The 26,169-nt window shown below is 35.3% G+C and overlaps 1 protein-coding gene across 10 annotated transcripts in view; it reads right to left on the minus strand.

The window, feature by feature from the left end:
* Window positions 1-26,169, minus strand: part of LOC131435488 (uncharacterized) — a 682,557-nt gene that overhangs the window by 463,258 nt on the left and 193,130 nt on the right. For 9 of the 10 annotated variants that reach the window (XM_058603419.1, XM_058603426.1, XM_058603424.1 and 6 more), the window contains one exon: window positions 7,386-7,470. The exons of the other annotated variant lie outside the window; for it this stretch is intronic. The gene's annotated coding sequence lies outside the window, so the exon portion shown is untranslated. The remainder of the gene's footprint in view (window positions 1-7,385; window positions 7,471-26,169) is intronic. 10 annotated transcript variants of the gene reach the window in all.

Genomic DNA, 26,169 nt, shown 5'->3' on the forward strand with positions numbered 1-26,169 from the left:
TCCACAATGGCTTCACGTATCCCCACACAAAATAATCGAGTGTCGTAAAATTACACGAAAGTGGAGGCCAATTCACCGGTCCATTTCTCGAAATAATGTTTTCGTTGAAATGTTCTTTCAATAAGTGCCTATTGAAAAAAAAAAACCTCTTAAACACACCTGATAGATAGAGCAGCTTACTTGTTCAACTCAAAACGACATGAATCGCAAATTTCAAATTGTTTGTTAGGTAGAACACTTTTTAAAAAACACATTCACGCAATCCCTGTACCTTACTTTTATTATGTACTTGATTATTCAAATCTGAGCTATTTCGTTAATTTCTTGATTATTGCTTGCCTATCACTTGTTTCTCATTAGTTTGTTAATTCGCGACAACCAACAGTTACATTTTTGTAAGATCCTTACAACCCTAAGAAAATAACAGGTATTTTTATATCAGAAAACTGAGAAACATATTTTCGTAATTCTTAAAAATATATATTCACAGAAAGAAATGATGAAAGTTGCACGACATTTAAATCTATAGTGATATGAAATAGACATCAATCGAATCGAAAGTTTGATTGGAAACAATCATCGATGCAGAATTAAATTGGATTGCATTTGTTTTTCAAACAATATAACTGTATCTTTCAATTAACGCTTAGTTTTGCGTTCATATTATATTGAAACCTACAGAACTGCAAAGTAACTTCATGTTTAATTTCCTGCTCCAAATATGTGCATTAAAATAGATGTAAATTCACAAAATATTTTTATCTGTGTTGACTTTTTCAGATATTTTTTACATTTTAATATTGAAAAAAAAACATATCATAGAATGAATACTAATATTTGCTTAACTATTTATCTACTGTTCCAAAATAATTTGCTTCTATGTTAGCTATGTTCAAAGATCATCCAAAATCTTTAAACAAATTAAAAAAACCCTAACATTTTTATTAACATCTTTATTAATCTTGTTGAAAAATATAAAAAAAAAGTTGCTTTCCAAAAATTTCTTTTTTAACTTTTTCGAATATTACTTCTCCATTCTTAAACTTTGGCAATATTTAACTATGGATTTCAGCTCCAGAATATCAAAAGAAAAAAATCAAAAATACATTATTTTAAGATATTTCAATTTTAAGTGTTGTTTTGAAAATAAAAGCAATTTTTTCAACAGTTAGTCAGTTAGTTAGCATAGCTTAGTTCGTTGTCAAGAACTTAATCCAACCAAAAAATTGGGTTATGCATTGTACATTACCAAAAACAGAAGAACGATCGATCTTATGAATTTCATCCTTGATGGTGTCTGTTACGGCGAAAATTTTACTTCGCTTTGCACAAGTACAGATAGCCTATCAAATACGGTATTTCGATACAAATTTCGACATTCTTCACCATGAATTCCTCTTTTTTTGTGTAAAACTGCCTTCCTGACATTTGTTGTAGGTCAGCTTTGAATCTCTTTCCATTAATTCCAGTTTCCTGAAGCACATACACTCATGGAGAAGAATATCAATTATCGTAACTGATATCACCTTCATTAAAAATAATACCACACAATTTTACATCGGATTACACTCCGCGCTTTGCCGCTCAGCACCAGCCAGCAATTGAAATATTGAAATAAGCGTCAGTTGATGGAACTACACCACCGTCCACAATTTTCATCCATTCAACGGAGGCAAAAATGGTCATTCCCTTCAAACACATCATTAAATTTCAAATTGCATCGAACTCGAGAGTGGTAACGAATCTTCGGACGGTATCGTAATACCCGCGTGATTTCATTTAATATTTCAAGCCCATTAGGGTTGCTCAGTCACGTAAATGTTACGATAATGTGGGTTATATTATCCTCACGCAGAGTGACACATACACACATACAAACGTTCCACTGTAGGTCAGTGTGTACAACGTTCGCTTAAAAATTGATTCCACGAGGCGAATCAGAACATAATTGGCTGAAATGTCAATGTTTTTTTTTCTCGCCAGAATAGGTGAGAACCAAACCCTGTACTTGTTATCAGTGCCATATTCCAACAACACTGAGAAATAAAAATAATCCATATCGAATTAATGGTTTTGCGATAAATATTTTACGTCCAGCAGTATGCTAAAAACAAAATGAGTCCTGAAGCGAAAATTTTCGCATTTAGATTTTATTGCCACCTGCGGCTCGCCACTCAGAGTGCTGCTGGCAGCACAACTCGTTCGGGTTTTGTGATTTGGTTAGAATTCAATGATGTTTAGTGTGCGATAATATCAATGAGTAATCTCTAGCTTTGAAACAGAACATTTCTAATGAACCTCCATTTCCAAGTTTATTAGGTTGTAGGAAATAGCAATAATCATGCCGCAGTTATCGCCTACGGCCAATTTTATTGATTTGTTTTACTTACGAATATTTGAGTAAGGATAGGAATTTTCAGCAAGATTCCAACACAGAAAAGATACTACTATAACTACCACTATTAGGTGGATAAGATGAGTTTCCCTGTGGGGAATTCCATCATGAACTCGAATGAGTTTCGGCATGTATAAAAACGGAATAAAAAACTAATTTACATTCATTTGCAAACAACTGCCATTCAGAACATTCCAGGTATGTGCAAAAGTTTCAGTAATGTTGGAATGTATGAAACCGATGAAAAGATAAATACCCCACAACAAGCCAAATGCATTCAGAAGCACACTCCAAAACTGTAAGCATTCTGTTCAAGAAGTCAGTAGTTGTTGAATCGAACTCAATGAATGGAATATATAATGGAATATATATATATATATATATATATATATATATATATATATATATATATATATATATATATATATATATATATATATATATATATATATATATATATATATATATATATATATATATATATATATATATTATATTCTAAGAACTGGAGAGACTGTATACAATATCCTTTTTCATGGCATTCCATGATTTAGATTTTAGCAAGATTCGTTTTCGGCAACATATTAGAAGCAGTATTTTCGAATTCAAAATATTTCACTATGATTGCTAGTAAGAACAGAATTTCGTGTGCAGGCAATTCTATCGCACGATTCATCAAGAAAATATTATTAGTGACCTCACAAAGCAATAATCTATTATCATAAGCGTTGATTCAAAAATATAAGCAGTGTTGAAAAATTCGTGTTAATTTCTGATTCTAACCCATTTTTAGGAAAGGTTTATTTAAAACAAAACGGATTCATTTTGCTCGGATTTAATTTGACACGGTACGTACCCCCGTGTTTAGAATGAACTTTGTTTGCTAAAAAAGACGTTTAACTGAAAATATGCGGTGCTTCGACGATGAATTTTACACATTAGCTAAAATTACTGCAGTCACTATTACTTTCCAGCCGATTCACAACAAATTTAATATGTATCTCGATTATAGCATGACCAATTAAAACTTAGTTTGAAAATAAAAATTTAGTATCTACGCTACGCTACTATGGTACGCTGTAATTCGGCAGGAAAGTCATTTGATACAGAATTCACAAAAGAAAATTTAATACCTAGAGTTTACTTTTCATTGGCAGCATGGACATGAACAACACAACATAATTATTTATGTGCATTTCTTTCAATGAGGCGTATTTTTTTAAATAAAGTTTGGCTAGTTTTGAACTGTATAGCTCAAACGGTTTAGAAATCATAATTTAGAAAATTGCGAACAATTTTTACATTGGTTTTGTGTAGAAGTTATAGCTAAAAAATTAAAATATATCATATTCATATGTTCGCAGCAAGTTAAAGCCTTGGTATAATACTTACTCATTCATTTAACCCAGTTTACGACTATTAAAGCTAACCAGAGCCATTGCATCATATTACATTTTGTGTAAATAAAGAAGAAGAGGTGTTATCATTACTTCCCAGTGAAGCTTTTGGGGTACTTGGCTTGGAGCTTGCATTTTCTTTGTTGTTAATTTCAAGTAATTTCAATGTTGTTGGAGGACTCGTTTTGGAACTATTTCGACTCTTTATCATACTAAGTAGTGATCGAGGTGTTTAAATCGATGTTAGATGCAATGAATTTATCTTGTATAATAAAAATTGCAGTTGAAGTTTTAGTTGATAAGTTCTGTTTATGTTGGGTGATTTCATTGTTGTTGTCTTTGGTTGGATCAGAAGTACTGGGCTCAGTACAGTTGCCGATGATGACTTTTTCGAAAAATCAATATGTAGTTTGCTGATTCTCGTAGGTTACCTGCGAACTACAAGGATACCTCTCACCCTGGTCATTTATAACATAGAACGGAATCGCATACGTAGTAATTAGCAGATACCGGTTTAGGCTAAGTGCACATAACCTTTTTTTATTTCTGAGATTCGTCTCCATCCGTTCTTTTTTATAAATCAGCGCTGATTACATTTGGTCTCTCTAACCGTGCATAATAAATGGTTCATTTTACCAAAGTCAACGCGGAATCCACAGTTCCTAAGCTATAATCCGCTATAACTATTTATTTTTAACCTTTTGCTCATAGGTTAAAAATAAAATAAACTGTCGATGATATTGGATCAAGCAATCATGTAATCAATTTGTACCATTCTTGCTACTGGTGCATTCACTGTAGTCTATTGTGTTTAACCTTCCTAGATCTGCATGTTTGTATACTTGGTACAGCTCGATATTCATGCGTATGCACCATTCTCCTTTCTTCACCTTACACAGATAAAATATGTTATCTGTTTATACAGAAAGATACAGTTCCATTAACTAAAAATTCAATGTAATCCAATTTAGTTTTGCATCGATGATGGTTTTACGCCAAACTTTCGATTCAACTCATGTCTATTCCATATTACTATACATGTCGTGTAATTTTCATTATTTCTATCTGTGTACCGCCGAATACTGAGCATTGGAATTTTCTCTCAAAAGCACCGAGTACTCGAGTACTCTGTTTCCTTAACGGGGTCAGCTTGTTTCATTCAACCAATAATTGAGATTTTTTTACATCATTACATAGAATAATAGACACATCGATCAACATTAACAGATATAAAAGAAGAGGTGCTGCACTACTGCAATGATTTCGAACGAGTCTTGGCATTATACTCTTTTACAAGTCTTGGCATTATACTATTTTACAAGATTGTTGACTACGTATTACCAATATAAATTATATATTACCAATATATATGGAATACCAATATATATATATATATATATATATATATATATATATATATATATATATATATATATATATATATATATATATATATATATATATATATATATATATATATATATATATATATATATATATATATATATATATATATATATATATATATATATATATATATATATATATATATATATATATATATATATTACCAATATAAAGTCAATGGTAGAAAAGTTTCCCACCAAAAAAGTTGCTTCCGTTTCAAATAGCTCAAACCCATTTAAATAATTTTGGGCATTAACATCTCAGGTACATTTTAGAAAACACGTCCGGCAACCAAAACCTAAACAGTTATACTTTACACTCAACGTCCACGTTGGTAAAAATGATGCAGGATCTCTTTTCCTCTTATATACAGTTACAGCTGACGTACAGCAAATACATATTATAAAAAAGGTAATCCCGTTTGCAGATGCTGTACTCTAAAAAACAAGCCTATGAAAATCGCGTGTGGATAAACTGCGGAGGACTGGAACAAACATGTCTAACTGATTCACGTTTGTTCCGAGTTATGTTAATCAACCAACATTCCTTCACAACAAGGTACTTATATAAAACGTAACAGAATTGTTGTTCTACATTTCACGCAATGAGATTGTACCTGTAGTTCCCAGAAAGTCTACCTCTCACCCTACCACATCATTCAAACAAGCATGATGTCATGCTTAAGCGAGTACGCGATAAAAAATGTCACAATTACACTTCAGAGCAAAAATATTACACCCATTCCACTCGCGGTTTGAGAAACAAAGGAGTTATTTGGCTAGGGTTATTACAACTCATAAATAAGACACCCATAAAAAAGATGAAAGGACAACAGTTTTATTGCATCGAACAACTGGATGTCTTGTTTTCTCATAAACCTTCCCAGCGGAACAAAATAATCTCCGTTAAACAAACGTTCATTGTGAAACAACAATCTGCCCAGCACTGGAGAGCGACGCTGAAAGATAAAACGGTTGAAAGTAAATGCAATCGAACATCTCTGGGCAGGCAAGGTATACCACCTCGTGCACTGGAAAATCATTAAGTTATTTCGCGAACAAACTAAATTCATACCAGGTTAGCAGCTACGGGCAGAGAAGGTTGCATGCAAAACGGAATACAGTAAATTGCAAACGAATGTGCTACTTGGTAATGAAGGAATGGCGTCCATCCACCACATTTCATTTGTCATGAAAAGTTTTAATTTGATAAATTAGGGAACCATTTGATATCAGCATATAAAATGCTACCGTATTATTTATTTGTAAACAACTGATTTTACTTTCAAGCCTTTTGAATGCAAAAAACAATCAAACCCAATTCAGCATTTGTTAACAACACACTAATGATGCGAAACTGACTTTGAAAAGAATCAACTTGGCATATTTCTCCGAATTTTTCGACGACAATCGTCGATAGCATAAATCTCTTTAATTGACGAATCACAGTTCGAATAAGTCACCTTCGCGACAAGCGTTCGTGATTTACTGGTACAATTTGTCAAAGCAGTAATTTTACACTAATTAGCCGTCGCCCACTCCCCATCGGTCGGATTGGAATAACAAAGTGTTTCCGGCAACACCCTCATCGATGACGGTGGTAACGGCCTGCGAAACGATTTTCGAAGGAAATTCACCCGAAGGATCCGCTGAGCTGTCAAGATAAATGACCATAATTTTCACCATTGATATTTAGTGCGAAGACGGTAATAAATTTTACACACTCTATCGACGGTTTCAATTTTGTGCATAATACCTCTATGGTGTAACCGCTAAGATTGGGTCTTGTTCCCGTTGGTTTCGACGAAGGTTGAATTAAGTGTCAACGTATGCAAATCACTAGGAACGGAATTCACTTCCGAAAGCTTAAAGCTCATAACTATATTAAGCTTCAACATATTAACTAATGAAAGCCAAACCTTAATATGAAGGGGGGGGAGGGGGGGTGGTGAACGTCAGCATCTTGTGCTATGAAACGTCAAGATCTGGTGCTATCGGTAAAATAAAATTCAAGAAAAACGACTTTATCGAAAAAAATATATCATACTATATCTAAACGATTCATCCATTCCAGGCACCTGGCATTGAAAATAAAACAATTCCGGGTCTTTGAAATTATGCAGTTTTATATGCCGTATAAAAAGACTTCATGTATTCCATTTAGACACATATAGAGAATGAACTCACCTATTGTTTGTTGATTTAAGAAGCCATTCCCGAGACGCTTGGATGGATAATCTCACTTTAATAAACAATAATAATGGTTAGTGTCCTGCAAAGTGAGGAAAGAAAAAGAACATTTTCAACTAAGTTTTTAATCCATGATTGAAATGAGATATTTAAGAAAATACATCGAAAAAACATTCATTTTCATTTATTTTGTCAAAATTCCATGTCCTCACGTAGTCTATCTATTATTACATGAGCTAAAATCTCAAGGGTCTGTTTTTCCTTCTTGAATAACTAAATTTATATTCTGACGCGATTGCGACAAGTACAAAGTCCGAAATCACCATTACTGGCGTGGCGTATTTCATCAAATGAACAGACCATTTCGAAAGTAAAAATCAATCTTGAACGAACAAATGTGACAATTAAGACAGTATAACAAATGCTGATTCGTAACGTTATTTCAATGAGCGGTCAACTGTAAATCCCCCAAGGTATCATGTATCATGCCGGAATCAATTTATCTTCACCATTGGAAACTCTATGCGCATACACTCGGTTCGGTGTGACAACAAAGCTGAAGCAAACCGCAATCCAGCGTACTCAACTAAATCCTTTTTCACCTATCCTCAGTAAATGAAGTTAGTGAATTTGTGTGTACGTTGACTAATGGGTTTCTTTTACATCACCATTCAATGTACTCCCACTGTTTGGTGGTTCCTAATGGAATTGAGTAAAGATGTTTTGGACTGACACAAAATATTATGACAACCGAAACGAAATGCTCCAAAGTCCGAAATATGTGTTCATGAGTTTGTATAGAACCTGGGTTCATTTCATTCCATCTTATCTCTGCTATTCTGCATTTCACTTCAAGGAATTGCAGTGAATGAATTTTAATTCGTTCCTGAGATAGAAAAACTAATCAGCACTTGAAAACGAAGCAGAGCAGAATGAACAATTCCAGAAATGATTTGAATGAAACTTTGCACATGGCTTCAGTATGGCAAACCATAAGTTTTGAACCGATGGAGAGGTCAATCCGACTCACGACTGATTTTTAAAAAGAGCGTATGTATTTTTGCATTTCACAAAAATTGTCTTTTCCAAATCGTTGGAAGTCGGAAACCTTTATTTGTACAAAAATGGCGTTCAGATAGAAGTTGTAGGGAATTGATTAGGCACTCTAAAAAAAATATACACTGAAAGAAAAAAATTTTTTCTCGATAATTACAAAATAATCCGAAAAAGTCGAATAAAAAAAATCAGGGTTTTACCGTTCATCGTACAAAAATGGCGTCCAGGAAGAAGTTGTAGGGACCAAAAATATTAAATTAAAATAAAATCAGGGTTTCGATTTTTTTTGATAATTTTTATTTTAAAGCTCTTATTAAAACCTACAGATTGATGGCTGATTCCATCCGTGCCTTTTGAAAAATGAAGAAGCTACAGCTAAAACAATTTACAGATATATTCGAAATTTCAAGTTCTTGTTGAAAGATAATCATTTAAAGAGTAGAACTAACGGAACTACATTAAAACGAATAAACACATGTAGAATCAAAGAGGTGTGCCAGTTGACTACATACTGTTTACAACCAACGTACGTACCGGCGAATTGCTTACCTAAATTCTACCTGCTTCACATATAAATAGCTATGCATCGTAGAACAGATATCAGTTTATAACAAATCTCTTTCGAAACAGTTACAATACTACAATATGGTTTTCCTAATGTATTGTAAACCTTTTCCTGGTTTTGTGTGTTCCGGAAATTTTTTCCAATTAACAGAAACCATAAATGGAAAATTAGAAGCTCAAAAGTGAAAGGTTAAATTGAATACCACGTTAAGCATTTGTGATCGCTGTCGTAGGCGGGCTTATAATGAAAAGTCATACGTCGGAAACAGAAGGGCAGTCAACAACGGAACCACAAGCATCCACATCGCAATACGATTTAGAGGAAGTCTCCGATATCAACGAAGAAAACCCAGAATGTTAATTATCCTCGAGAAAAATATTTGGATATTCCAAGAGGTATAAAAAAGCAAATATTCGGGTTCCCGGCGGATGAAGAAGATCCATTATTACTCAAAACGAAAGCAGCAGAGTTGGATGAAGTGATTACTAAAATAATAGAGCAGTTTGCTAAGCCTGATTGCACTAGGAATAAAAAAGTGCGTTTGTTGTCAGTCTTGCCAAACTCGTGGTCAAAAGAGAAAATAGCCACCCAATTCAAGGCGAACAAATACATTGTGTCGGAGGCAAGAGAATCAACGGACGAAAAAAATCCAAGAATCAAACGGGACGCAGTAGGAACGAAACGATAGAAAACGAGGTGCTTCAATATTTCAACAGCGATGACGTCAGCAGAGTATTGCCGGGATCAAGCGATTGCGTCACAGTCAAAATGAATGGTAAGTGTGAACGCAAACAAAAACGATTGCTTTATTCATCATTGAAAGAAATTTAGTACATTTGCATGCTGCATCATATTTCAAGTATGATGATAAGAAATATTATTTAAAAAAGCTATTATGTGACGCATCAAAAAGATCCTGCTACCTCCGTGAATGCAAAAGTTGTCCAGTGATACAAGATCTGGAGAGAAGCGTTTTAGACAATTTCGAGGAACGTGATTTGACTGAGATAAGATTTGAAAAATGGGTTTCTACTGAGAGATGTGATCTAGAGAAATTCGTCAAACCAGTAGAAGAATTTGCAGCATGTTTTTGCGAAAAATTGTGACTCATGATTTTATTAAAAATCAGCAATCTGATTTTTTTAAAAAGGCAAAATCTAATTTAAAGACAGGAGAAATTGTAATTATTTGTGATTTTTCCGTAAATTTTTCATTTGTGCTTCAGGATGCTGTTCGAAGCCACTATTGGAGAAATGATCAAGCAACTATTCATCCGTTTGAAATTTATTATAGAGAATCAGAAGAGCTTAAACATTTAAGTTTTATTGTGATTTCAGAAGTGCTTAAACACGATACCATCGCGGTTCAAGTTTTTCTTTCACACTTAATGTCACTTTTGAAAGACAAAATTCAAATTAAAAAAGCAATATTTATGTCTGACGGAGCTGCCTGTCAGTACAAAAATAGAAAAAAAATTGCAAGTCTCTGTAAATTCAAATCAATGTATAACATTGTTGCTGAGTTGCATTTTTTGCAATTTCTCATGGTAAAGGACCATGTGATGCACTCGGGGGTAATTTAAAGCGAATGGCTCGACCCGAAAGCTTGGCTAAACTACATGACCACCAAATCACAACTGCACAGCAATTATATAAATGGGCAGAGCAGAGACGTCGAGATGCATTCACGACCCCGTGTCACAAGAAGAATATGGACGGGGTGTGACCGAGTGGAGTAGTGTTTATGAGGATACCAAAATGATTCCAGGCACACAGAAATATCAGTCTTTCGTTCCGATTTCAGAAACCTCAATCGTCACAGGACTGTATTCGAATGACGATGCACGTAGTACTCATACAATTTTCAAAAACGTAAAAACTTAAATTTTAATTAAGAATTATTCATGTACATGTAATAATTGTAGATAGAGCAAGCAAATAAACAATTCATGGAAATATAAAAAATGGTGTTATAATTAAATATCCAAGTATCTCAAGAACAGCTACTTTTAGAAGAAAGATATCATGAACAAATTTATTGCCTTTAACCTGTAGAATAATATTCTACTGTTCAAATGAACGAGAACTTGAAATTTCGAATATATCTGTAAATTGTTTTAGCTGTAACTTCTTCATTTTTTCGAAAGGCACGGATGGGATAGCCATCAATCTGTAGGTTTTAAAAAAGCTTTAATATGAAAATTATCAAAAAAAAAATCGAAACCCTGATTTTTTTTTATTTAATTTTTTTGGTTCATTTTGAAATTATTGAGAAAAAAATCAATTTTTTTAGAGTGCCCTATTAATTCCCTACAACTTTTCCTGGACGCCATCAATCTGTAGGTTTTAATAACAGCTTTAAAATAAAAATTATCAAAAAAAAATTAAAACCCTTATTATTTTTTATTTAACTTTTTCGGATTATTTTGTAATTATTGAGAAAAAAAATCAATTTTTTTTTCAGTGTATATTTTTTTTAGAGTGCCTTCAACTTCCCTACAACTTCTTTCTGAACGCCATTTTTGTACAAATAAAGGTTTCCGACTTCCAACGATTTGGAAAAGACAATTTTTGTGAAATGCAAAAATACATACGCTCTTTTTAAAAATCAGTCGTGAGTCGGATTGACCTCTCCATCGATTCAAAACTTATGGTTTGCAATACTGAAGCCATGTGTAAAGTTTCATCCAAATCGGAGAAGGTAGATTCTGATTTTGTCACTTTTTCGTCTACTCATTCCTGGAATTGCTCGAATTCTAAAATGAAGCATTTTATTATTACTAAACAATAATTTCTCGCAAATATTAAAGTAAAACATTGAATGCATGTCGTCGTAAAGTTTATTTACGATCTATAAATCATTGCATCGACCTGAATGATAACCGGTGACCTAGAAACATCAAGCTTAATTTCCATTTTATCTCAAACTCTGTGAATTACTAAAAAGCCACTGTTTCTCTTCTGCCAGCGGAAATACATTAATATTCTTCAGTTTTTCGGTTAACTCAAAACTTTGTCATCCGTTCAGTGCCAAAAAGTTCCAAAGCTCACTTTCGCAAGTCATAAATTAATTCCAACTCTCGTTTCTCGTTGTAGCACAAACAAGCTGCAGGAAACTAGTGGAAATTAATCTTTCCTGGTAGCTTGAAGTACATGCTGCATGTAGTTTCATTTTTAACTGCTGGTGCAATCGCACTCTTTATTTCTTGGATACACTCGTAGGAGTTTTTCAGGATACGAAATAGAAAAACTTTCACCTTGTATTAGCTACCTACCCGACGCTTTTTATTGTCTTTTGCTGCATTCTGGAAAGGCGCTCATGTGTACACTCTGTTAAGTCAACAATTCAAATTAAAGTACCATAAATTTAAATAAATCAAAAAAGTTACGAAATGCTGCACGACAGGAAGTTATGCATTTCATACACTGAGCGTACGAGAAGTATTGTTACTGTTTCCTTTGAACAAAACCTGAACAGTTCAAAATGTGACATGAAACTTGATTTATCAAAACGATCGCATTGGGATGTTGGGCACTACGTTATGAAATTACATTGTTAACGAATGTCATTTTCTACAACTCAAAACAAGTGGAAACGTCAAACTCCGGTTTAATTTTTGGGAACTGTGGAAGTTTTGAACTATTCTGTTGGGCGATACTTCACGAATAACGATTAAGGTAAAAAATATTACACTATCGTTTTTTAACTTTCAGGAATATCCAAGAAAGAGCAAAGCAAAGAGGCATTCCGATGAGGAACATAACCTTCAGTATCAACAGACCTCGCAGCCGACTCGTAAGTGTACAGGACTACGATCCTACAGCCACTAGGAATCTTTCCAAGTCAGGACTCGAATATTAATCAGGCTTGTTAGGCCAGCGCCTTATACTCTGAACCGCCGACCCGAGTATTCAGTAGTACGGTAGTGATATAAAAATCCCTATCCAAAGTTAGATCAAAATCGGACATGATTAGATGTGCTGCTCGATGGTCAAAATTTGAAGAAAAACCACAAGGTCGAAAAATCGAATTGGGACAATTAGCTTTGTTTTCCGTATTAACGAGCGCTATGTAAGAATTGCGTTAAACAATTTATTTTTCTGACAAACTAGTTTAAAACTTGAAGCTTCCGAGAATATTAAATTTGCCATATTAAAGAGGTATGCAAAGTTTCATCCAAATTGACAACAGCCTACAATATCTTATGAGATATACCTATCCATGAAGAGTTAAACCTTTATCTGCTCTCATCTCCATGACTGCATCAGCTGGGCAAACATTGAATATTTGCTCGTCCATTCATTCTCAGCTTCTGTAAGATGTATTTCACCAACAGAAAACCATTCAATGTGTAACTGAAATGTATTAAACAGAAAATTTTAAGTACCTACATTGACATCTGTTTCAATTCCAGTCCCGCCTGCCGTAAATCACCGATCATTCGGCATGAAAAGGATACTGAAAAGGAAGTTTCTGCTCAACAAAACTTAGCCGGCTGGGCCGCAGTCCGAGTCTGAGTACTGTAAGCTAAAGAGGAAATCCACGGTATAAATAAAAGTTTTCTTAGTTTTCACGCTGCCAGACGCGCGCGCGGAAAGTTCTAACCACTCCCGTGAATGGGTGGCCAACGAACGGGCACAAAGCAGGAACAACAAAAACCGGCACCGGCTGACAAGAATAATGACAGCGATATAAATCTTTCAGTGTTATAGATAAGAAATGAGGGAAAATTTATAGTTTGTTTGCTAAAGTTTTCCGTTTTCGCTTTTCTTGGGCCCCATCCGGATTGCAGCATGCACACCACGTATTGTATCGTTATTGTTTGTTACCGAGCAGAAGGAAAAAAGTTGGTTATCGATTTTTACTGTACTTTAAAGGGTAAAATTAGGAATGCGAACGAAATGAATGAAACTACAATCTATAGTACAGGTGGAAGAAGAATTAATTTGTCAAGTTGAAACCATTCTTAATTTCATTTACGATTTCAAAGTTCCTCCTCCTCCGTTTCTCCACAGTAACAAAAAAACAAAGCCTTGGTATTACATTCCTGTAGTGGAATTTGACCTTCTGTTTCAACAGACTTCGCAGCCGATTGAGAGTGTACAGAACCATTACATGGCTAGTGCGATTCTACTGACACTACGAATCCTTCCAGGTCGAGGCTCGAACATACGACAACTGGTTTGTAAGACCAGCGCCCTATGCATTGAGCCGCCAACCCGGGACAAAAACGCAACAAATCATAAAAACAGCAGAAATGTTGATTTCGAGAAAATTTCTTATTTAAATCACATTCTCAACCGTACCTGGACATCAGAACAGAGAAAATCCCAAGTATTCACGGTATGAGATTTATCTTCATCACTTGAAAACCAGCACCATCACTCTCGACATGAGAATGTGAAAAAGATGAAGCACCGAACACATTCGAAGATGTAGGCCTGTGGCGCCTTTCCACTATTTAGAAACTTTTGTCTTGAAGGAATGATCCTAAGGGTTCTAGTCTTATGATATTCTCCAGGAAAGAAAAGTGATTAAGCACCAGTGCAATTGGGCAAAAGAAACTTCTGCCCAAACACTAAATTTCTTAGCGTCTACTTGACTGTGCGAGAAATGATCACCTCTTTGCTCAGCAGCAGTTCCAAAGTGCTCAGAAAAGCTACATATTATTTATCATTTTCACTAAGTGGCATCTGAATAAAAGATTAAAACACGGCAATGGCACGAAAACGGCTCTACTGGTAGAACATCGAGCGACAAAGTTTAACACAGACACAATTTCAGCACAATTTTCATGATTTTATTTTTCGTTTCCACTACTCATTTTTAATTCGGAACTCGATTTTATACGAAACAAACATCAGGCAGGATCATAACACACTAGTTAGTGAGATTGTTAGGATCACGCAAGACCTAGTACTACGATCTTTGCGTTACTTTTTAGTTCCAAGTCTTGGCGACTTCAAACAAATCGTCTAAGTCAAGGAAAATGAACTTAAATGCACTGATTAATGTCATTAAACGTTGCTTAGTGAATAAGAAGCCAATAAATTCGACTGCAGCAACGTATTCAATACCGCGAAACCGGTAGAAGACTTTTTCTTTGAATTATTGCAGTCTATTTCTATTTTTCTATTTTTAGCGAAATTTCTTGGGATGCCGGTAACCGAACACCTTTTTGGAAAAGACCAAAATTTATCACTTTACTAAATTGATAATAAAGTTTTTTCAATCGATTGATTCAACTTAGTTTCTTATTCATTTGTTAGCTAGGGACTTTAGCTTTCCATTGGTGTATATATGTCCGCATAATGTGCACTTAGTCAGACGTTATAAGCTTAAAAGAAAATGGTGCTGGTAACCGAACACGCTCCCCTACTTTTGAGTTATACGAAGTTTTATGTAAAAATGTTCAGTTTTATGGCAATATCTGTCACAATTGCCCTTGAAAACAGAATATTATTTTAAACTTAGATTCCGCACGGTAATATCTATCCAACAAGCAATAGATTGTCAATATCCGCCCATTTTTAACGGAGATATCGATATTATTGTGTAAGCGACTTTTCGCCTTATTCCAGTAGTAAGAGTTTTGAGTGCTGAATGACAAAGTAATGTTTGGGAGCAACGTGGAACACGATTTCTATACAAATGTTTCTAAATAAAAAAAAACAGTGAGCATACTTTTTCATGAAATTATGCCTCGGACCGATTTTAGCACAGTTCGTTTTTGGCAAAATAATTGTTCGAATATGGCACATGTAAACCAGATGATGGCAGATGGCAGCAATTCCATAATTATATTGATTTATACCACTTACAGCAATAAATGCTGGAAGAGCATAACACCCATATACCATTCGAATCAGTTTGTCGAGATGCAAATGCGTGTGTGATAAATAATTTCACTCAATTTTCTCGGAAATGACTCAACCGTGTTCTACAAACTCAGATTCATATGAAAAGTCGTATGCTCCCAAATAAGGTTCCTGAATTACGTTTGGATCCGACTTCTGGTTCCCGAACTACAGGATGATATGTGAAACGAAATTAAAATAGTGATACTCATTTTTGTCGTAGATGGCAAAACCGATCTAAGATTTCAAATGGATTCTAGGGACCATAAAAAATTAAAATGAAAGGTCTTAAGATTGTATGAAACATCTCACTTTTTAGTCAGATCCAACTTCCGGTTTAGGGGATACAGGGTGATTAGTATAAAAATGTCCATTTCACATAAATTTATTAGGTTTATCGGGTTTTTAGATTCGGATAGTTGATAACCAAATAAAGTTTTAGCGGTATTCAGTTTTCGATTCGGAAGGTACCCAAAAATGTTTGAATCAAATGTAAAATGAGGTGGATTTAACTAACTTCGGCTACACAGATTTTGGAATTCCGGTTCCAGTATCGAATCGTTTCTCAAAGCTCAATCGTTTTTTCAAAAAAGGCAAAATCAAGCTTCAAAAACAAAAATTCAAATTAAAGGATTTATGGGCCCATACAAAATGAATGAAATTCATCCGATTCTGGAATTATAAGAAGACCATCCAAAAAAGCTCTAAAGTTGGACTCAAAACTATTGCAATTTATTCGTCATATTAATTTATGGCCATACGAAACGTTTTTGGTTCTGCTGCTCCTGAATACCGGTTCTGGTAGTACCGTAAATAACCGTAAGCTCTGAAGTGGAACTTATTTGGACATCTCATGGAACGTTCAATCGATTATTACACGTTTAGATTCAAATTCGATCCGATTTGCAGTTTCAATATTACAGGGTAATGAGTGAATAGAACTTTAAATTGACGCTTGAAATGACAGTTATTAAAAAAATGTCATGATGTGATTCTCAAATTTTACAACGAACTTGATACTGCCAAGTGAAGTTCAATTCATACTAAATGATTTTCAACGAGCTATCAAATGAACGTTGTTTGTAGTGATATTAAAAACAATGTATGATATCAACAAACATTCTAAATGCTCGAAAATCATCCATGTAAGCAAAATAAATATTTCATATGACTCCAAATACCACCATAAAAATTTTCATATTGTTGTAACCTTAACCCATATATTGTTATTTTCAGTTTCAAAAGAAGTGCATAGAAGCAAAATGGATATTTATTACTTCATCTTTTTTTTAACATGATAGAAAAAATGCAATTTTTTTTGTTATATTTATGTTACGTACATTTCCTGCGACGCCATAAAAGTTATGGAGTTTCCAAACCACCTATTCATCACTAGCCTATAACAAAAATTTGTTTATATTTCAATTTCGTTACTATTACGTTGTAAAAATCAATCAAAAGCCATATGAATTAGAGTTTCAATTTTATGTTACAACCTTGTGATATATCAATTTTCAGTGATGATTCGCACATACCTGTTCAAAATGGTTTCGTAACGCCAGATAAACTTATTTTCAACTAGTAACTTAAAGCTTAGCTATAATCAAATATATGTTTGAATCAAGTGCCGATAACCTAATGAAGATTATAAGTTGAACATAAGCAAAGCACTCTAGGAAACGGAATAAAAACCATTTTCATTATTTTACTGTACAGAAACCGGATAAGACAAGAAAACTGCACCTTTGAGAATAAGAAAAAAAAAATTTTATATATTAAAACTACTCAAAATGACTAACATATCCAGCATCTCCCGAGACTGGTTTAATAAAATAGACATCTTTTCCACACTGTATCTTCCGAAGTTGAAATCTGATACATAAAAATAATGCATAAAATTTATTGATTCAAATGCTTGAACCTCGGATCCTATGTCAATGTTTAAAACTTACACAGTTCGAAAAAATCTTGTGATTTTACATCTCATAAGATGCACATAAATAATGCATCGTATTTCACACAAACCACGACAGCAACATTTTGTACGAATGGAATATTGTGTCATTTGATAAGTTAAGTAGTTATGAATTGTATCGTTTTTAGAATTATGTCACCTGTAAAATTAATTTTTGTTTTTCTGTGTAGCTACACAAACATACAAACATCTATGCAAGAAAAACAAAGTGTTTACTTTTTGTTTTGATTAAAATAACATATTAAAACATTTTTATACATATTAGCGGTTCACGCACTTCTCTGTACAACGTACAAATTGAAAAAAAGATTATAGTTTCAACACCAGTAGCCAGTCGTCAATCGTTTACGCCCGAGACGTCAGAAAGGATATTACACTTGTGTGTAATATCCAAAAGCGTTACATAAGTTGTATAAGCTTTGCGTCTGCTTAGCGGTTTAAGTTGAACTGCTAGGCACGAGATGGCAGTTCAATTTGAACTGCTTTAAGCACTGACGAGCCGAAGGCGAAACGCAAAGAAAATTGAAACAAAATATGTGCTTTTTGCACAAAACAAAAAACCCCCAAATGTTCAAATCTCTGCGACGACCAGTAGCCAGTCGTCAATCGTTTACGCCCGAGACGTCAGAAAGCAACATTTACATAAGTTGTGTAAGCTTTGCGTCTGCTTAGCGGTTTAAGTTGAACTGCTAGGCACGAGATGGCAGTTCAATTTGAACTGCTTTAAGCACTGACGAGCCGAAGGCGAAACGCAAAGAAAATTAAAAAAAAAATTATGGTTTCAATTTTATTTGTATCAACGCGCTTCAAAGGTTATGTGCTTCAATGGAATGGCATGGGGCGAGTAGGTCGTCAAATGGTGAGATAACTAAGTTTTCACAAGTTCCTATCTCGTGCCTCCCCGTGTATGTATGATATATTACAACATATAATATATAAATATAATAAACATGGTTTTTTATGTTCAGATCACAGCATGCTGTGCGTTTGGATGTCAGCTTTGGTTTGTTCACATGTTTATACGGTTAAAATTCTGCGTTTTCAAAATGTCGCTTATTGAAAAGGAAGTGAAAATTAAGGTTCTGGACACATACCTAAGTGAGAAGGGTATAACGCATGGATCAATAAGTCCCGAGACTAACAATGGAAACGACATTTTTTTGCAAAATTTTTTTTTATTCAACAACATAATCACCTTTTAGGGTGATACAATGGTTCCAACGTTTTTCCAATTTTTCAATACCATGTTTATAAAAAAAATTATCTTTCGCTTCAAAATAAGCTTCAGTTTTAGCGATGACCTCCTCATTTGAGCCAAATCTTTATCCCTGGAGCATTTTTTTAAGATCAGCAAAGAGCCAATAGTCACTGGGGGTTAAATCTGGCGAGTATGGGGGGGTGGGGAAGCAGATCAAAGCCCAATTCGTTCAATTTCGCCATTGTTTTCATCGATGTGTGGCAGGGTGCATTGTCTTGATGAAAAAGGATTTTTTTCTCTGCATGTGCGTTTTTTTGCGATTTCCTCCTTCAAACGCACCAGTAAGTCAATATAATAATCAGATGACTGCCGCTTCGACTCTGGAGTGTAGTGATGTATCCATGTTTCGTCCATGGTCACATAACGACGCAAGAAATTTTGACCCGTTTCAAGCAAAGGTTAGTACTCTAGAAAGACGTGGATACTGGTATACTACGAGCGCCATCTCTGCTTTAGTCTCGGGACTTATTGATCCATGTGTTAACTATGCGAAAATTGGCGAAGCGATTTGGAATTCATCATGCCAGTGTTAAAACCATCATTAATAAGTTTGGGGAACACTATTCTTTGGATAAGCTATCAGGAAGGGGCAGAAAACTCGGTTCTTCCAACCCGAAACTGGACCAGAAAGTGGTATCTCTAATCATGAAGAAAAAATCAATGACAATTCGTGATTTGGCCAAAAAAGCAGGAACGAGTGTCGGAATGGTTCAGCGTATCAAGAGACGAAATCACCTGAAGACCTACAAGAAGCAGAAAATCTCGAAACAAAGTGTAGAACAGAAGAAGCGAGCAGCAACAAGGGCCCGGAAATTGTATTCGGGTCTTTTGCAATGTCCGGATGCATGCGTTTTGATGGACGATGAGACTTATATGAAGGAAGATTCAAAAACCCTTCCAGGTCCACAATACTTTACTGTCGTCGTTGGGGAGGATGTGAGCTATGCGGACAGGTCGATATAAGTGATGAAATTGGGTCGAAACGTACTGGTATGGCAAGCAATATGTTCTCGTGGTTTGAAGTCAACCATTTTTTACACTACCGGAACAATGAATGCAGAAATCTATCGATCTGAGTGTCTCCGGAAGAGATTGCTGCCTTTATATAAGAAGCATAGTACAACTCCACTGTTTTGGCAAGATTTAGCGTCGGCTCACTATGCCAAAAACCACTCTCAATTGGCTCGCGGAAAAGGGTATAAATTTCGTTCAATCCACCAAATTGCCCTCAGCTTCGACCCATCGAACGTTACTGGGTAATAGTGAAGAGGGTCTTCAAGAAGACTGGTAAGGCAGCTGGGAACATGCAGTAGTCAAAAAAATTTGTGCTGAAGCGTCCTACAAATGCGATGCATCGCTTGTCCGGAGCTTGATGAAGAGCGTTCGATCAAAAGTTCGAAAATTCGTTAACTTAAATTTCATCCGGTTTTCATTATGCTCATTTTTAACCTCGTACAATAAAGGATCAATTTTTAGTTTGAATAAAATATCGTTTTTAATCATAAAAAAATATGTGGATAGCTTATTTTCGATACACTGTTTATACTGTATTATGTTATTGCATTGTAACAAATTATGTTTTATTGTATTGCATTATGTTGTGTTATATTATAATGTATTATATTACACTACATTATGTTATATCATATTATATTATCTTACATTATATTGTAATGTTTTATATTATATTGTATTATCTTCAATGGGGAGGGACAGGGAGTGCATCAGGGTATCTTACAAGTGAATGACTGGATGATGGAGTAGATTACCAACATGAGTCACATTGGGGAAGCTTTGTGTTTCTCCCTGAAGGTCTGAAATGAGTACGACGCACACTTCTAACAAACAAACCATCAGGCGGGTTTAAGCTGGTATAGCAAAATTCTTTATTATATGGTCGAATATTCTTGCTGGAACCCATTTTGGCCTTCTTAACAGCAGTTGTATGAAAGGTATCTGATTATCAAATTCGGATCTACTGTATGTCTATTCGCATACACTGGTAATGCCTTGGTGGCTCCACACATACATACATGCACATACATTCAATGGATATGGCATGGCGCGAGTAAGTTCAAAGACCAGTATCTCCAGTAGTAGTATGAAATCAAGTTCTCAGACGACATGTCTATTGTTTAGGAACAAAAACCAAAAATCGATTTTCCATAGAGTGTCCCTCTTAAGTCATCATTTAGGACGATGAACATCCCTGGAGCTAATGAACGTCGACAACTAAGCAGTATGTAGTTCTATGACTATGAACAACATTAAAAATTATATTAGCTGCCGATTGGTCGTGTAGCTTTTAAGAGCTATATTCAATAGTTCTTCTAAGATGAAGAATACCCGTAGAACAGTTCAAAAAAAGACCATTTAGCAACATGAAGCTCAAAAACTATGAATAGCAAACAAAATATATTCATAAGCTGTTATAGTTCTTACTATGAAACAGTGTGGACCCTAAGGACAATATTCCAAGTAACTCTTGGATCTTAGAACAGCGCATCCCATAGTCTCATGCCATACACAGATGATCCAAGATACTTTCGCGTATGGACATAGTTAGATTTTATTTGCTATGTATGGTAAATTCAAATAAAACAAAAACAAGCCTTTGAAATGTCGCCAAATTTGATTTACACACTCCCGACTTTGCGCGTAAATTAAGGTTTCAGTGTACCTCTAAGTAACATGAACTCAACATTACAGTTCTTTTCAATCATATCATATCCTATTGGTCTTCTTGTTTGTGACCGCGAAATCTCTGAAATTCACGTAAAATCCGTAAATCTTCGGATATCCGCATAAAAATCGCTTTAAGATAATTACATAAATAAAGACTTTAGAATACAATTTTCGACCATGCCTGATTAGAGCCAGATCATGCTGATGATTCATGTCTGATTGAATTTTAAATGATGGGAATATTCCAACAACGCATACTACACACTGCCAAAAATATCTATAGCAAAGCTTTTATTCGTTCTTTTCAGCAGAAAAAAAAACCAAGTGGAACAAGTTGCACCGAAACATTTCCCGATAACAAAAGGAGCGACTAGCGCACTCACTGATATCGTCACCATGCTAGAGCCCTCGCATGCCACAGGCACTGATTATGCAAACACCCACCGACACGAGGCAGTCGGTCGGTCGTTGATCCCTGAGGCACTTTCGAGACGGACAAAACAGCACAACTCTCCGAACGTCAGAGTCACCTTTCTGATGGTGCTGGCAAGTGGCAAGTGAGGGTGCTCGTTAAACTAATTAATATTCATGATGTAAAATGGCTTCAAAACGAGTCAATGTGTCGAAGAGGGGAACGTGGTGGAACATTTGATTTCGCCAAAGCATTCGCCTACGTGGCCTGTCAATCTGTGCCTTGTCGGGGGCAGTTGAAGAGATACACCCATATGTGTTCGGGTTGATACGATACGAACTCACCGACCGCCCGACTGCTGCACTGTCGACGAGGTGATGGTGATGGTGGGATCCAAAAGGGGGCTGGAGGATTTTTTTTCGGACCATTATAACCAGCATTGACGGACCGACCAAACGGACATAGAACACGAATTTGCAGTTCTGATGCACATCATAGCTGAATTCGAAGGCTTCAACCGGCAGAGCACCCTTTTGCCTCTAACGGGGACTGAAGGACAAGGACAGCTCGTTCGGATTGAATTTTATTGGATTGGAAATAACTTGATTAACTTAATTGAATTGAAATCGATAGACGGTTATTTTATCAAGCACTCGGCGTTGTATGGCTTTTTGTTCTTCCGCCTGTTCTCGGGGATAGCTGTATCGCGCGCATTTCACGACTCCTTTTTTATCAGTGCCATTTGGGAAACACTCGATGGCTGGTTTCGTTTGGGAAACAGAGTGAAATTGGCGTTCGTGATTTTCCAGTTGATTGCCCCGTTGTATAATATTTACACGGTGACTTTTTCTACCCGATGCGGCACCTGACAAATGTTCTTGATGGATGTTCCGAGAGGTCCCCCATGCAGCGAATTACAATGATTTGTGTTCTCGCTCGTTGACGCATTTAATTGCTGAGACAGCATTGCACAGCCCGAAAATTGCGCAGCGACGAGTTGCGGAACAACGTTGGATTTTTTCCCTCTTAGCTCCTGTCGATGCAACCAACACTGGGCAATTAAAATTAGCACCAGACTGGATTTTTTTATTTTCCGGATATCTCATCATCCTAAACGGCGTTGGTCACGTAGATGCAATAAAGTTAACGGGTTACCATCTCACTCCTGGACTCTGAAAACCACTTTATGGCTGCGGTATCGTTTACGGTTGCAGCCCGGTGCACATGAACATCGGATGAGGCTATAATTTGCCGCTTCATGTTGAAACACCAACTTGTACTGAGCAATAGCTTAGGCTTCGTTTCCAACACATTGTTTATTGAAGTAGTTATGGAAAAAAATTACATTGTTTAAAGTAAAATGATCATTCAGCAGTGATAACTTGTCAGACCTATTATAAACATGATTTGGTTATTACCATTAAGACATCATTTTCTCTCTGTGATTTTTTATAGGCAAAATAGTATACCTGCTTATAATGTGGAATCAGAGAGAGAAACTTATAAACCAACTTTCAATTGTAGATTACAACACTCCTCCACATTCAGTCAAAGTGACCTAAGAAACAATCCTTACGCTTTATTGAGAACTTCTACCGCACTCAATATGTTCGTCAAACCTAGAATCTTCTAATTGTCACCTCTTTTCATCGATGAGACATGCACTGGCTGTTAGGGATGTCCGATACCGAGTCGATACTTTGAGGTATCGATACTTTCTTTTAAGAATCGGGTATTTTTGGTATCGATATCGCATCAAAGCGATACTGTTAGTATCGATACTTTTGGTTTCGATACTTACAGTATCGCAACAGATTGAAGTCAAATCCCATCACGAGGGAACTTTTTTTTGGTTTTTCATGTATAGAGGCTTTAACTTTAAGGTCATTTGCCTCTTCAGGTCAGAAAAACTTTCCAACCGTATGTGTGGGGTTGGGAGTCGAACCAAGACTTTACGCTATACCCGCCTCCAATGGAACATATTTATTTCTTCGGCTTCGACGAAGCGCTAAGCTCGCGCATATGTTGGTATGACGTGAACTAGCCGTCGTTGAAATTCGTTCTCGCTTCATCCCATAGGTGCGCTGAAACATGCACATAAAGGTCATACTCTCAGAGGATTCAATCATTTAAATTGTTCACGCTGAAGGAACCCTCCTTCAGTGTGCCTAATAGCGATGGAATAATAGCAATATGAATTGGCTTTTAGTGTAGTATTCGTCTATCAACATAAAGGTTATGACATGAAAATTGTTGAGAAATTAAGTGAAATGTGTAATCAAAACAAATGGAAATTCTTTGACGGAATGGAAATTCTTTGACGTGGACCAAAAGTCGCAAAAGGCGAAGTGCAATCTATGTGACGATAAATATGCATATACGGGTGGCACAACCAATTTATGCAGAGCAAAAAAAGAATTGTAACAATCTGGATGGGATTATCAATTGATGTGGAAAACTCTAGACGTACTGAACATCAAATGCAAAAAATTTCTGTTTTCAATAAAAATCGCAATACCGTATTGAGTTTATTACATCACCTTAACTGAATACTGTGTATTATTCTGATATGGAATTATGCATCTTTTCGTGTAATATTACAACCTTTAGAACGACACCAAGATTGTTGTGATATTATATCGTAATCGCTGCACATCAGTAGTGAGCAGTGATGTGCTCCAATTTTAATGTAATATCACAAATAAGTTGGTGTCGTTCTAAAGGTTGTAATATTACACCAAAAGATGCGTATTTTCCTATCAGAATCGTCCAAGTATTCAGTTAATACAATGTAATCTACTTAATTCAGAAAATTATTACATTCGATGTTAAGTACATTTAATTTTTTTTCACCTCGATTGATAATCCCAGTGAGATCGTTACAATACTTTTTTTTGCTGTGTGGCAACACCTTTTTGTACATCATAAAAAAACGCCACAGTCGACAATCATATTTTATTTCACAGTTCAAAAAATTCTTGTGATTTTACATCTTATGAGATGCACACAATTGGAGCGTCATATTCCACACAAATTTATATTCAAGAACACGTATAATTTTGTGGTTTGAAAATTACATGACTTGAAGTCAAATGTAATGTAATGCAAAGTATTATAATGTGATAAAAACAAAAACAAAATGATTGGCAATAGCGCGACTTGAACCGAGAAACATTAGATCACAAAGCTTGTCATTTAATCAACTCAGCCACAGAAGCACATATCTGCCGAATGTATAATTGATACATTTAAATTCAGACAGCGGCACTTGGTAGTCGAGTACAAATTACACTTGGAACCTGTAAAATTCTGTCTTAATGGAATATTACGTCATTTGATATGTTAAGTAGCTATAAATTGCATCGATTGTAAAAGTTTATCGCCTGTAAAATTCATAATTTCTTTTTGTTTGTTGAAACGATTGCTGCTCAAGTATCAATTGATACTTACAAGTATCGATACTTTATTGCCTTTTGATACCTTGTATCGATACCCGAAATTTCGCTATCCCGATTTCGCTGGTATCGATACTTTACCTTCCGAGCACCATCCCTACTGGCTGTGTAATAATTCAAAACTTTCGAGGTTCGAAAAATGACTAGTAAAGGTGAAAATTTATTTTGAGATGAAATCCACGAATTGCCAAAGAAATGGAATGGACAAAATGTGTTGGAATGAAAAATACAACACATTTCTCCATCATTAATAAATTTTTCGATTGTTTTGATGAAAAGGCGACGAGAATGCTTTTAAATTTTATCCGAGTCCGGTTCCCAGCTCCGGAATTACAGGGTGAAGTATATTTGAAATTTCAAACTAAACTAGACTCTGAACAGATTCAATTTGAACGTTTTTATTCAAGAGCCAAAGAAAAGAACTTTGTAAGCCCAGCAATCCACCAATATGAATGAGAATAAAGGTGATATGAGAAAAGCGTCATTACACCAATAGGTAGATTAAAAGAGGATTTTTT

Source organism: Malaya genurostris, chromosome 3 (genome assembly GCF_030247185.1).
Source record: "Malaya genurostris strain Urasoe2022 chromosome 3, Malgen_1.1, whole genome shotgun sequence".
Classification (NCBI taxonomy): domain Eukaryota; kingdom Metazoa; phylum Arthropoda; class Insecta; order Diptera; family Culicidae; genus Malaya; species Malaya genurostris.